This window comes from Armigeres subalbatus, chromosome 2, assembly GCF_024139115.2.
Source record: "Armigeres subalbatus isolate Guangzhou_Male chromosome 2, GZ_Asu_2, whole genome shotgun sequence".
Taxonomy (NCBI): Eukaryota; Metazoa; Arthropoda; class Insecta; order Diptera; family Culicidae; genus Armigeres; species Armigeres subalbatus.
The window spans coordinates 397,259,140-397,271,468 of record NC_085140.1 but is presented as its reverse complement, the minus strand read 5'-3'; the positions used below and the strand labels follow the sequence as shown (position 1 = coordinate 397,271,468).

Below are 12,329 nucleotides of genomic sequence, written 5' to 3'. Positions count from 1 at the left end.
CCTATTAATCCGTTTTATTTGTTCTCCTGATGTTCTGAACAAAATTTCAGTCAAATCGGTCAAAATTTGGGTGTAGCTAATTTAGCTCATCTACAGATCAGCTCAGATACAGTACACGGGAGAAATAAACTACCCAATAGTGAGTTTAATTCACCCAACCTCGAACATCCGTACGGGAAGCCAAAATTGAGTAAGTAGGGTCGAAGTAGTTTGCCTTTACTCCCATGTTAAAAAAGTACCCAACGGAAAATTTATTTACCCAAATGTAAGTTTAATTCACTCAATTTCGACCTCAGGTAATAAAACTCAAAACTGGCTTCCCGTATTAAACTGGCGTCGTTGGATTGTTTGGCTGAAAGAGAAGAGAAAAAATAACTCAAAAGTAAGGTTAAAAATACTCAATTTTGGGTATTTCTTTTCTTCCGTGTACAGATGGAATATACATGCGAGCAGCATTCCAGTTCGTGACAGCAGCGCGCACGGACTTGCTTTTTGCTCGCGTATTTTTTCCAAGTGTTTTTCCTCGTACGTTCGCTGTTTACGTTTCAGCTTTGTCGCGTTGGCGTTATTTTCTCCCGGACTTGTTATGGGAGATTCGGTGGCCGAATCGGACGCGGGAAAGGTGCCTAAGTGCACTGCTTTTGGAGGCGCGGGTAACCCTTCCAAGCAGCTTTTGCAAAGCAATGTATATTCGTCGTTGCCAATCGACGATACCGGCAATCCGCCAAAAAAACGAAAGAAGCAGCAATCGCAGCTGCCGCAGGTGCAACCTGAGCGGAAGAAGAAGTACCCGCTTGTGTTTGTGAAAGGCGATACGCCGGATTTGAGTCCAAAAATTCGCCAGCTGATCGCAAAGGGGTTGAAATGTACTTTTCGGCTCTGCAGCGAGGGCGTGAAAGCGATGCCGGCAAACAAGGACCTTCATCAATCCGTCGTGGAGTTCCTCTATGTTCCGGCATGAACCCGCTCAAGGCAAGGGGTAGGACGCTGAGCACAATGTTCCAAGCACACATTTTAAGGTCACTCCTGACGGAATCCAAGTTTAAAAGTGCTCGCGTTTTCGGGGGCACACCACTCGATACGGAAGCAACGCACAACTGTCATTTTTATTATTCCACGCATGCTGCGACGCAGCAAAGCTAAATCAACAAAAATGACAGTTGTGCGCCGCCTCTGAAACGAGTGGTGTGCCCCCGAAAACGCGAGCACTTTGGAACTTGGATTCCGTCAGGAGTGACCTTAAGGATTTTATTCACAAGTGTGGCACGTGGTGGCACACTCTGCGGCACTTTTTACATTAAAGTGATAAGAACTAAATTTATTAAATTTTGTTTCGACTTATGAACGAATGGAGCATGACGACATCTGACATCATATTAGGACAATATTTACATGTTTGATAAGAAAATTATTTTGAGCTTTTTAGTGGAATGTCTTCACTTGTCATAAGACGAGTTTATACCATCCATTGAATTCCACCACTTAATTGTATCTTGATAGATACGTATTTCGACCTCAACAGTAAGGCCGTCTTCAGTGTCTCGTACTTGACTCGACTTTCGAGCGAGTCAAATACGTATCTGTCAAGATACAATTAAGTGGTGGAATTCAATGGGATGGTATAAACTCGTCTTATGACAAGTCAATATTTACATGTTTCCGACCGCGGACAATATTTACATGTTTCATGTGGGGGCAATGTTTATATTTTTTATATGGAGTTTTGGGAACAAAATAATTAAAGAAATGAGGAAGTAAAAGTCGGTGCTGGCCGGGATACAAGCAACCTTAGGGAAGATCGGGTAACCAACCCCGGTGGGAACTATGGTCGTATGCTGACAGGGAAGGGGGGGGGTTTGCTCTTCTCCGGAGGTGCAAATCTTATTGAGTCTGTTTTCCATGTCAGGATCGGCTCACAACAGCGTCTGTTCTCCATGTTAGGGGCGGCTGATCATCGTCCATCAAGTGCCAGCGAGGGACTCTAAATGAAACTGTGCACCATGGTCCACCGGAAATAAGGAGGAATGGTCCTCCGGAAATTTAGGGGGTTTGGTGTCAGGCCCTGCAAGCCAGCCTTTAAAAAATCATAAGCAACAAACAATCAACAAGAGAGTACGGACCGGAACCATCGGCGAAGACCACTGCGACGAAAAGGGACTAGCGATTCGAAACTCGGTTCGTGGAACTGCAAATCTCTCAACTTCATCGGGAGCACACGCATACTCGCCGATGTGCTCAAGGACCGTGGATTCGGCATCGTAGCGCTGCAGGAGGTTTGTTGGAAGGGATCAATGATGCGAACGTTTAGAGGTAATCATACCATCTATCAGAGCTGCGGCAACACACACGAGCTGGGAACAGCTTTCATAGTGATGGGCGATATGCAAAGGCGCGTGATCGGGTGGTGGCCGATTAATGAAAGAATGTGCAGGTTGAGAATCAAAGGCCGGTTCTTCAACTTCAGCATAATCAACGTCCATAGCCCACACTCCGGAAGCACTGATGATGATAAGGACGCATTCTACGCGCAGCTGGAACGTGAGTACGACAGCTGCCCAAGCCACGACGTCAAAATCATCTTAGGAGATTTGAACGCTCAGGTTGGCCAAGAGGAGGAGTTTAGATCGACTATTGGAAAGTTCAGCGCTCACCGGCTGACGAACGAAAACGGCCTATGACTAATTGATTTCGCCGCCTCCAAGAAAATGGCCATTCGCAGCACCTACTTCTAACACAGCCTCCCGTATCGGTACACCTGGAGATCACCACTGCAGACAGAATCACAAATCGACCACGTTCTGATTGATGGACGGCACTTCTCCGACATTATCGACGTCAGGACATATCGTGGCGCTAACATCGACTCTGACCACTATCTGGTGATGGTTAAACTGCGCCCAAAACTATCCGTCATCAACAATGTTCGGTACCGACGACCGCCGCGGTACGACCTAGAGCGACTGAAGCAACCTGATGTCGCCACTGCATACGCGCAGCATCTCGAGGCAGCGTTTCCGGAAGAGGGTGAGCTCGATGGGACCCCTCTTGAGGACTGCTGGAATACAGTCAAAGCAGCCATTAACGACGCAGCGGAGAACAACGTCGGGTATATGGGTCGAAGTCGACGGAACGATTGGTTCGACGAAGAGTGCAGACAGATTCTGGAGGAGAAGGACGCAGCGCGGGCGGTCGCGCTGCAGCAAGGTACCCGGCAGAACGTGGAACGTTATAGACGGAAGCGGAGACAGCAGACCCGCGTTTTCCAGGAGAAGAAACGCCGCCTGGAAGAAGTGGAGTGCGAGGAGATGGAACAGCTGTGCCGTTCTCAAGATACACGCAAGTTCTATCAGAAGCTCAACGCATCCTGGCTTCGTGCCGCGAGCCGAAATGTGCCGGGATAAGGATGGGAGCATCATGACGGACGAACGTGTGGTGATCGAAAGGTGGAAGCAGCACTACGAGGAACATCTGAATGGCGCTGAGAGTACAGGCAGTGAAAGTCAAGGCAGCGGAGGAGATGACTACGTCAGTTCAGCGGACGATGGAAGCCAACCAGCCCCCACCTTGAGGGAAGTTAAGGATGCCATTCAACAGCTAAAGACCAATAAAGCAGCTGGTAAGGATGGTATCGGAGCTGAGCTCATCAAGATGGGCCCGGAAAAGCTGGCCACTTGCCTGCACAAACTGATAGTCAGAATCTGGGAAACCGAACAGCTACCGGTGGAGTGGAAGGAAGGGGATATATGCCCCATCTACAAGAAAGGCGACAAACTGGAGTGTGAGAACTTTCGAGCGATCACCATCCTTAATGCCGCCTACAAAGTGATATCTCAGATCATCTTCCGTCGTCTGTCACCATTAGTGAACGAGTTCGTGGGAAGTTATCAAGCCGGCTTCGTTGACGGCCGCTCGACAACGGACCAGATCTTTACTGTACGGCAAATCCTTCAAAAATGCCTTGAATACCAGGTCCCAACGCACCATCTGTTCGTTGATTTTAAGGCGGCATACGACAGTATAGACTGCGTAGAGCTATGGAAAATCATGGACAAGAACAGCTTCCCTGAGAAGCTTACCAGACTTATCAAAGCAAGGTGGATGGTGTGCAAAACTGTGTCAAGATTTCGGGCAAACACTCCAGTTCGTTCGAATCGCGCCGAGGACTAAGACAAGGTGATGGACTTTCGTGCCTGTTGTTCAACATTGCGCTAGAAGGTGTCATGCGGAGAGCCGGGGTACGATTTTCAACAGATCCAGTCAATTTATTTGCTTCGCGGATGACATGGACATTGTCGGCCGAACATTTGCAAAGGTGGCAGAACTGTACACCCGCCTGAAACGTGAAGCAACAAAAGTTGGACTGGTGGTGAATGCGTCAAAGACAAAGTACATGCTTGTGGGCGGAACCGAGCGCGACAGGGCCTGCCTGGGGAGCAGTGTTACGATAGACGGGGATACCTTCGAGGTGGTCGAGGAATTCGTCTACCTCGGATCCTTGCTAACGGCTGACAACAACGTTAGTCGTGAAATACGAAGGCGCATCATCTGTGGAAGTCGGGTCTACTACGGGCTCCAGAAGAAACTGCGGTCGAAAAAGATTCGCCACCGCACCAAATGTGTCATGTACAAGACGCTTATAAGACCGGTTGTCCTCTACGGACATGAAGCATGGACAATGCTCGAGGAGGACTTGCAAGCACTCAGGTATTCGAGAGACGGGTTCTTAGGACCATCTTTGGCGGTGTGCAAGAAGACGGTGTGTGGCGGCGAAGAATGAACCATGAGCTCGCCCAACTCTACGGCGAACCCAGTATCCAGAAGGTAGCTAAAGCCGGAAGGGTACGATGGGCAGGACATGTTGCAAGAATGCCGGACAGCAACCCTGCAAAGATGGTGTTCGCTTCCGATCCGGCAGGTACGAGACGGCGTGGAGCGCAGTGAGCGAGATGGGCAGACCAGGTGCAAAACGACTTGGCGAGCGTGGGGCGTATCCGAGGATGGAGAGATGCGGCCTCGAACCGTGCATTTTGGCGTCAAATTGTTGATTCAGTGTTATCTGTTTAGATGTTAACTAAATAAATGGATAAAATGAAAGGAAGTAAAAGATAGTGCAGATCGTTATGTGTCTCTCGGAGAGGCTGTTATAGCTAGTCGATCATGCAAATCATTGATTTTTTTTAAAGAAAATTGTTGTTTGTCTTAATTTCTTTGCTTTTTCTGAACCCATCCACAAAGTACGACACGATTTCAGGAGGAAGAAGAGCTCCGAGCATTGTGACGATTCATTCAAAAAATTTAGAAGTTTAATACAAAAATCGCGTGACGTACTTTGTGGATCTTCCCCAATAGGAAGCAAAAACATGTGTATTCAAGTAGCCCTTGATTTAATAACTGTCTTCTTTCGAACCATCTACTCTATATCTTTGTCACCACCGAATCATGCGAATTTACTTTGTCTATGGATATAATGCACCCGATGCTAATGAAGTGCATTGAACTCCGATTTCCCCTCCCATGTTGGGAGGAGTGCCATAGAGATGAGTGACGTTTAGCGCTCGCACACTAATGTGCAATTCGTCATGTGTAAAAACATGTTTGTTTTCCTTCTGCTCATAACTCTGCTGATGTCTAGCTGATGTTGCCAGATATTTCTGACTGTCATCATGACAATGTGTCATACTTAAGGTGAGACACAATTTATGGCACACTGTGGCACACAGAGTCACAAGGAATGTGACGAACACAAATTGAACTGTGCTCAGCGACCCACCCCTTGGCTCAAGGCTTTGCTGCGAGGACTCCGAAGGACGAAGGGCTCTAAGCAGAGCTTGAAAGTTGCGGACTACTGGCTTCAAGTAGCCGTGCACAAGATCGCTCGTCACGACAAGGCGAGAAAATATCGCGACCAGTTTTGCCTGATCCATCTGGAGCACGGCTCCACCACCTGGATGGACCTGAAGCTGGTTGGCGTTATAAATTACACCGTCGTTGACTAGAAGCGATATCGGCCAGTGCACCGCGACGTCACGCAGTGCAGCAACTGCTTCAATTTCAGGCACGGAACCACAAGCTGCCGCATGAAGCCACGCTGCAACAAGTGTGGCGAACCCTATCCGACTGACGAGTGCGACAAGATGGAGCTGGCCGATCCCAAGTGCGCAAACTGTGGTGACAAACATCGAGCCACCACAAAGGGCTGTTCAAAGCGAGCCGAGTTCCTGGAAATCCGGAAGAAGGCTTCTACCAGGACCCTACCGAAGAAGAACCGTGTTTCAGTAGTCAACGAGGGGAACTATTCGGCCAACGCGGCTCCCCGTCGAGCGATTCCAATCCTCCAACCGTTACAACCGTGCAAGCGACTGGCAGCAGCAGCTGCGTCGGTTCAAGTTCCAGCATTGCAGGCTCCATCCTCCCGCTCCCTGGAGGATGGAGCCTTCTACCCCCGGAGGATTCCGCTCCGCTCTACACCCCGGAGCAGCTGGCTCCAATATTCAGCCAAATTACGGCTCGGCTTCGAAGCTGCAAATCCCGGTCTAGCTTCAATCGAACAAGCTCCAGAGGGGGAGGAGTGGCAATCAACTTGCGGAGCAACATCGCCTACCCCCTACTGTCGGGCTTAAAGCTCCAAAGATCCGCGCTCTCCCGGATTGTGGTAAGCCGTCCTGGAAGCTAACCAAAATTCTAAAATTTAAGCCTCAACCCATTCCACCTTTGATCCCATTGGACAGCAATGGCTCTAGGGATCGCTTGATAACTCCTGCAGAGAAGGTTACCGAAATAGGTCGTCATTTCGTCAGCTCACACAATCTTGGAAAGAACATCGTCAGTCCACACGAAGCAGCCGTTAGAGAGCATGCTAACAACATCCATTTTATTCCCAACGACTTCACGGATGAGTTGGGGATCACAGATGGCAAATTGACGGCCAATATCAAATCATCGAAAAACACAAACGCTTGTCATTGACACAGAAGCATGGAGGCTTCTACTTTTGAAGAGTTTCGCATCTACACATTAAAAACTACGAAAAATATGATAAAATAATGAAATAAATCATCTACTCCTAAATCGAAATCCGTCCACCGCGGACGTATTGTAGCAAACTGATTGACTGAACTACCACTGTAAATAATTCAATACGCACCTTGAGAAACGATCCCTTCGATTTGTATTCCGCATATCTTAAGTAATGCTTCGCAATAAGCAATTAAAACATAGTTATTTTTGATGCAATTCTGCTCTACCCGCAAAAAAAATGGCGGCGGAAACTCCGCATTTGGAGGCTCGCGATTTGTTTTTGATTTTTGTTGTTTTAATTTCAAAGCCTACTTTCCATTTCAATGCTCTGAAAGCTTACTGTCAAGTATCTGATCAGGATAAGATAAATTATTTCTCCTTAAACCCTCTTCAATTTATTGATATGAGGTGGACGGATTTCGGTGCTGTACCGATTTCGGTCCCACACGGTAGACAACCCAATTTTTGCTAGGGTAGTGAGCTAATTCCCGTCGTAGGAGGTAGTCCTTGGTTTTCAAATCTAATTTATAGGCTAGCCCAACTACTGACTCTAACTAATTTGTATGTAGCACGTATTTTAGGGTTCCTAGTTTCATTGTGTACTATTAGCGCATTGAACAAATCATAGTTTATTGATAATCAGCAATCAAAAATACCCTTAAAATTTTTCAAATTTGTCTTATGAAAATCTGTTTACGTCCATGATAATTTTCATTCGTCCAGTCTGAAACTCGATGGATTGCTGTCAAATAAATCTGTTGGTATTGGTGTGCGATTTCTACAAGTACACCAAATTAGTTTTTATGCGGTATCATACCGTGTTAATAAAAAAACATAAATTCAATTCATATTGGCCTGTTCTGAATATGATATGTGTACATTGTGAAACATTGAATAGAATATGTGTACGGAGGATGTTCGCGGCTATCCAAGAAATACCTGAAGTGGAGGTCTTCAGATCTACACGCGTAACCAATGATCTACAGGCCTGTTTTGTAAATGTAATATACCCATTGTGGTACATATAACAGAATCTGCGTATGGAAGATCTTCACGGTTATCCAAGAAATCCCTGAAGTGAAGGCCTTCAGGTCTACACGCGTAACCAATGATCTACAGGCCTGTTTTGTAAATGTAATGTACCCATTGTGGTACATATAACAGAATCTGCGTATCGAAGACGTTCGCGGTTATCCAAGAAATACCTGAAGTGGAGGTCTTCAGATCTACACGCGTATCCAATGATCTACAGGCCTGTTTTGTAAATGTAATATACCCATTGTGGTACATATAACAGAATCTGCGTATGGAAGATCTTCACGGTTATCCAAGAAATCCCTGAAGTGAAGGCCTTCAGGTCTACACGCGTAACCAATGATCTACAGGCCTGTTTTGTAAATGTAATGTACCCATTGTGGTACATATAACAGAATCTGCGTATCGAAGACGTTCGCGGTTATCCAAGAAATACCTGAAGTGGAGGTCTTCAGATCTACACGCGTATCCAATGATCTACAGGCCTGTTTTGTAAATATAATATACCCATTGTGGTACATATAACAGAATCTGCGTATGGAAGATCTTCACGGTTATCCAAGAAATCCCTGAAGTGAAGGCCTTCAGGTCTACACGCGTAACCAATGATCTACAGGCCTGTTTTGTAAATGTAATGTACCCATTGTAGTACATTTAACCGAATCTGCGTATGGAAGACGTTCGCGGTTATCCAAGAAATACCTGAAGTGGAGGCCTTCAGATCTACACGCGTAACCAATGATCTTCAGGCCTGTTTTGTAAATGTAATATATCCATTGTGGTACATATGATAAAATCTGCATATGGAAGATCTTCGCGGTTATCCAAGAAATACCTGAAGTGGAGGCCTTTAGGTTTACACGCGTAACCAATGATCTACAGGCCTGCTTTGTAAATGTAATGTACCCATTGTAGTACATATAACAAAATCTGCGTATGGAAAACGTTCGCGGTTATCCAAGAAATCCCTGAAGTGAAGGCCTTCAGGTCTACACGCGTAACCAATGATCTACAGGCCTGTTTTGTAAATGTAATGTACCCATTGTAGTACATATAACCGAATCTGCGTATGGAAGACGTTCGCGGTTATCCAAGAAATACCTGAAGTGGAGGCCTTCAGATCTACACGCGTAACCAATGATCTACAGGCCTGTTTTGTAAATGTAATATATCCATTGTGGTACATATGATAAAATCTGCGTATGGAAGATCTTCACGGTTATCCAAGAAATCCCTGAAGTGAAGGCCTTTAGGTTTACACGCGTAACCAATGATCTACAGGCCTGCTTTGTAAATGTAATGTACCCATTGTAGTACATATAACAAAATCTGCGTATGGAAGACGTTCGCGGTTATCCAAGAAATACCGGAAGTGAAGGCCTTCAGATCTACACGCGTAACCAATGATCTACAGGCCTGTTTTGTAAATGCAATATACCCATGGTGGTACCTATGATATAATCTGCGTATGGAAGATCTTCACGGTTATCCAAAAAAAACCTGAAGTGGAGGCCTTCAGATCTACACGCGTAACCAATGATCTACAGGCCTGTTTTGTAAATGTAATGTACCCATTGTAGTACATATAACAGAATCTGCGTATGCAAGAAATTGATCTTCAGTTACGCGTGTAGATCGGAAGGCTTTACTCCAGGGATTTCTTGGATGACCAAGAACATATGCAGTGAACGCATTCTGTTCTTTGTACTACAGAGAGCATGTACAATATTTGAAACCAGAAAAGTGGTCTTCAGTTACACGTGTAGATCGAAAGGCCTTACTCCAGGGATTTCTTGGATGACCAAGAACCTATGCAGTGAACGCATTCTGTTCTTTGTACTACAGAGAGCATGTACCATATTTGAAACCGGAAAATTGCTCTTCAGTTACGCGTGTAGATCGGAAGGCCTTACTCCAGGGATTTCTTGGATGACCAAGAACATATGCAGTGAACGCATTCTGTTCTTTGTACTACAGAGAGCATGTACCATATTTGAAACCGGAAATTTGATTTTTAGTTACGCGTGTAGATCGAAAGGCCTTACTCCAGGGATATCTTAGATGACCAAGAACATATGCTGTGAACGCATTCTGTTCTTTGTACTACAGAGAGCATATACCATATTTGAAACTGGAAAATTGATCTTCAGTTACACGTGTAGATCGAAAGGCCTTACTCCAGGGATTTCTTGGATGACCAAGAACATATGCTGTGAACGCATTCTGTTCTTTGTACTACAGAGAGCATGTACCATATTTGAAACCAGAAAATTGATCTTCAGTTACGCGTGTAGATCGAAAGGCCTTACTCCAGGGATTTCTTGGATGACCAAGAACATATACTGTGAACGCATTCTGTTCTTTAGACTACAGAGAGCATGTGCCATATTTGAAACCGGAAAAGTGATCTCCAGTTACACGTGTAGATCGAAAGGCCTTTCTCCAGGGATTTCTTGGATGACCAAGAACATATGCAATGAACGCATTCTGTTCTCTGTACTACAGAGAGCATGTACCATATTTGAAACCGGAAAATTGATCTTCACTTACGAGTGTAGATCGGAAGGCCTTACTCCAGGGATTTCTTGGATGACCAAGAACATATGCAGTGAACGCATTCTGTTCTTTGTACTACAGAGAGCATGTACCATATTTGAAACCGGAAAATTGATCTTCAGTTACGCGTGTAGATCGAAAGGCCTTACTCCAGGGATTTCTTGGATGACCAAGAACATATGCTGTGAACGCATTCTGTTCTTTGTACTACATAGAGCATGTACCATATTTGAAACCGGAAAATTGATCATCTACGTATTCTTTCTCTGTACCACGAGGAGCATGTACCAGTGGCGTAGCCAGAAAATTGGTCTGGGGGGGGTTTTCTGAACATTTTTTTTCTAACAAAAAAAATTTCTTCTAAAAATTTCGTCTCTTGGGGGGGTTTTATGTCCAAACCCCCCCCCGTGGCTACGCCACTGGCATGTATTATACTTAAAACAGGACTGCAAATCTTTGTTCCTGAGCTCAAGCCATTTCTTGGATAACTGGACGACTTATCTGTGACTTTATGCAGAATAACTATCATTTCGGTCAATTTTGAAAGTCAAACTTAAAAGTTTATTTTCGGTTCCAGTTAACAAAAATTTCCTATTGCAATCCCATTTCGACCGCATAAAAATGGTTTCGATTGTGCTGCCATTCAGTAAAATGCCTCAGTCTGTCAAACAACTAACACATAAGCTTAACATATACGTGAATAGTGCTGCCAACAGATTTCTGATATGAAATTATTTCTCCAGTTTCAAACTTTTGGAATAGTGGAAAATTTTAGTGTGAATGACGAGTGTGTATGAAAAACATTTATTTGGAAGACTTTTCTTTTATTACACTAGCGGAAAATAATTGAAAAACCCACTTTTATTGACTGCATGATGTATTATCAGATGTGTAACATAAGATTATTTCAGTTCAAACCGCCAGTTTGGCAACGCGTTTTTCGACTATAAACAAGGCGACGAAGAAAATAAATTTCAAACGCTCTAAAGTTTGAAAAAACAGATCATTTGAACGCCTTCCGGCAGTTATTTTGCAATTATTATTCACTTGAGCAATAAACATTGCTTTTATTTAGTGCGCAGTGAGAAATTTATGTGAAAAAGTGCGGTGAAAATCAGTGAATTACGTGGATTTTGGTGACGGTGTTGCGCGTCTTCTACAGCAGTGAATGAACTGGATTTTCCTTCGTCGCACGGTTAACGTAAGAAATTGTGCAAAAGTCACAGCCGCAAAGTTAAATTTAACTGTATTTCAAGTAAGTAACACCGGAATATAATTTTAATGAATGCAGATCGTAGTGTACACTTTTTTCTATCTCGCCAGATGATTAGTTCATTATTTTAGTTTACGAATCGCGAGTATTTGGTGATTTAGAATTTGATATGACGAATGCTAGCGCCATGGACGAATTAGCGCATAACCCTAATTTATATTCGTTTTCTTCTTCTTTTTACGAGGAAAAATGTAATGAAATTGGAATGCTTTGAAAAGTGGTTTTTCATACAACTTGCAGAGAATTTTCAAATTTTGGCCAGCTATATAGGAATACTGCTCCTTCTTCATCTCATAGCTCCGATATTCATCCCACGAAAAATAAAGGATTTTTTCTTTGAAAAAATTTTGAATTTGTATTTGAAATTTTAATTTAAAATTTTAATTTGAAAGAAAGGAATTTGATTTGTTTCTTATTTTTGTAATTTTTTCAGCAGTGAGCAACGCAT

At 44.3% G+C, this 12,329-nt stretch overlaps 1 protein-coding gene across 4 annotated transcripts in view; it reads right to left on the bottom strand.

Annotated features, from left to right (window-relative positions):
- LOC134213250 (serine-rich adhesin for platelets) overlaps positions 1 to 12,329 on the bottom strand; it is a 427,675-nt gene that overhangs the window by 133,528 nt on the left and 281,818 nt on the right. The window lies entirely within an intron of this gene.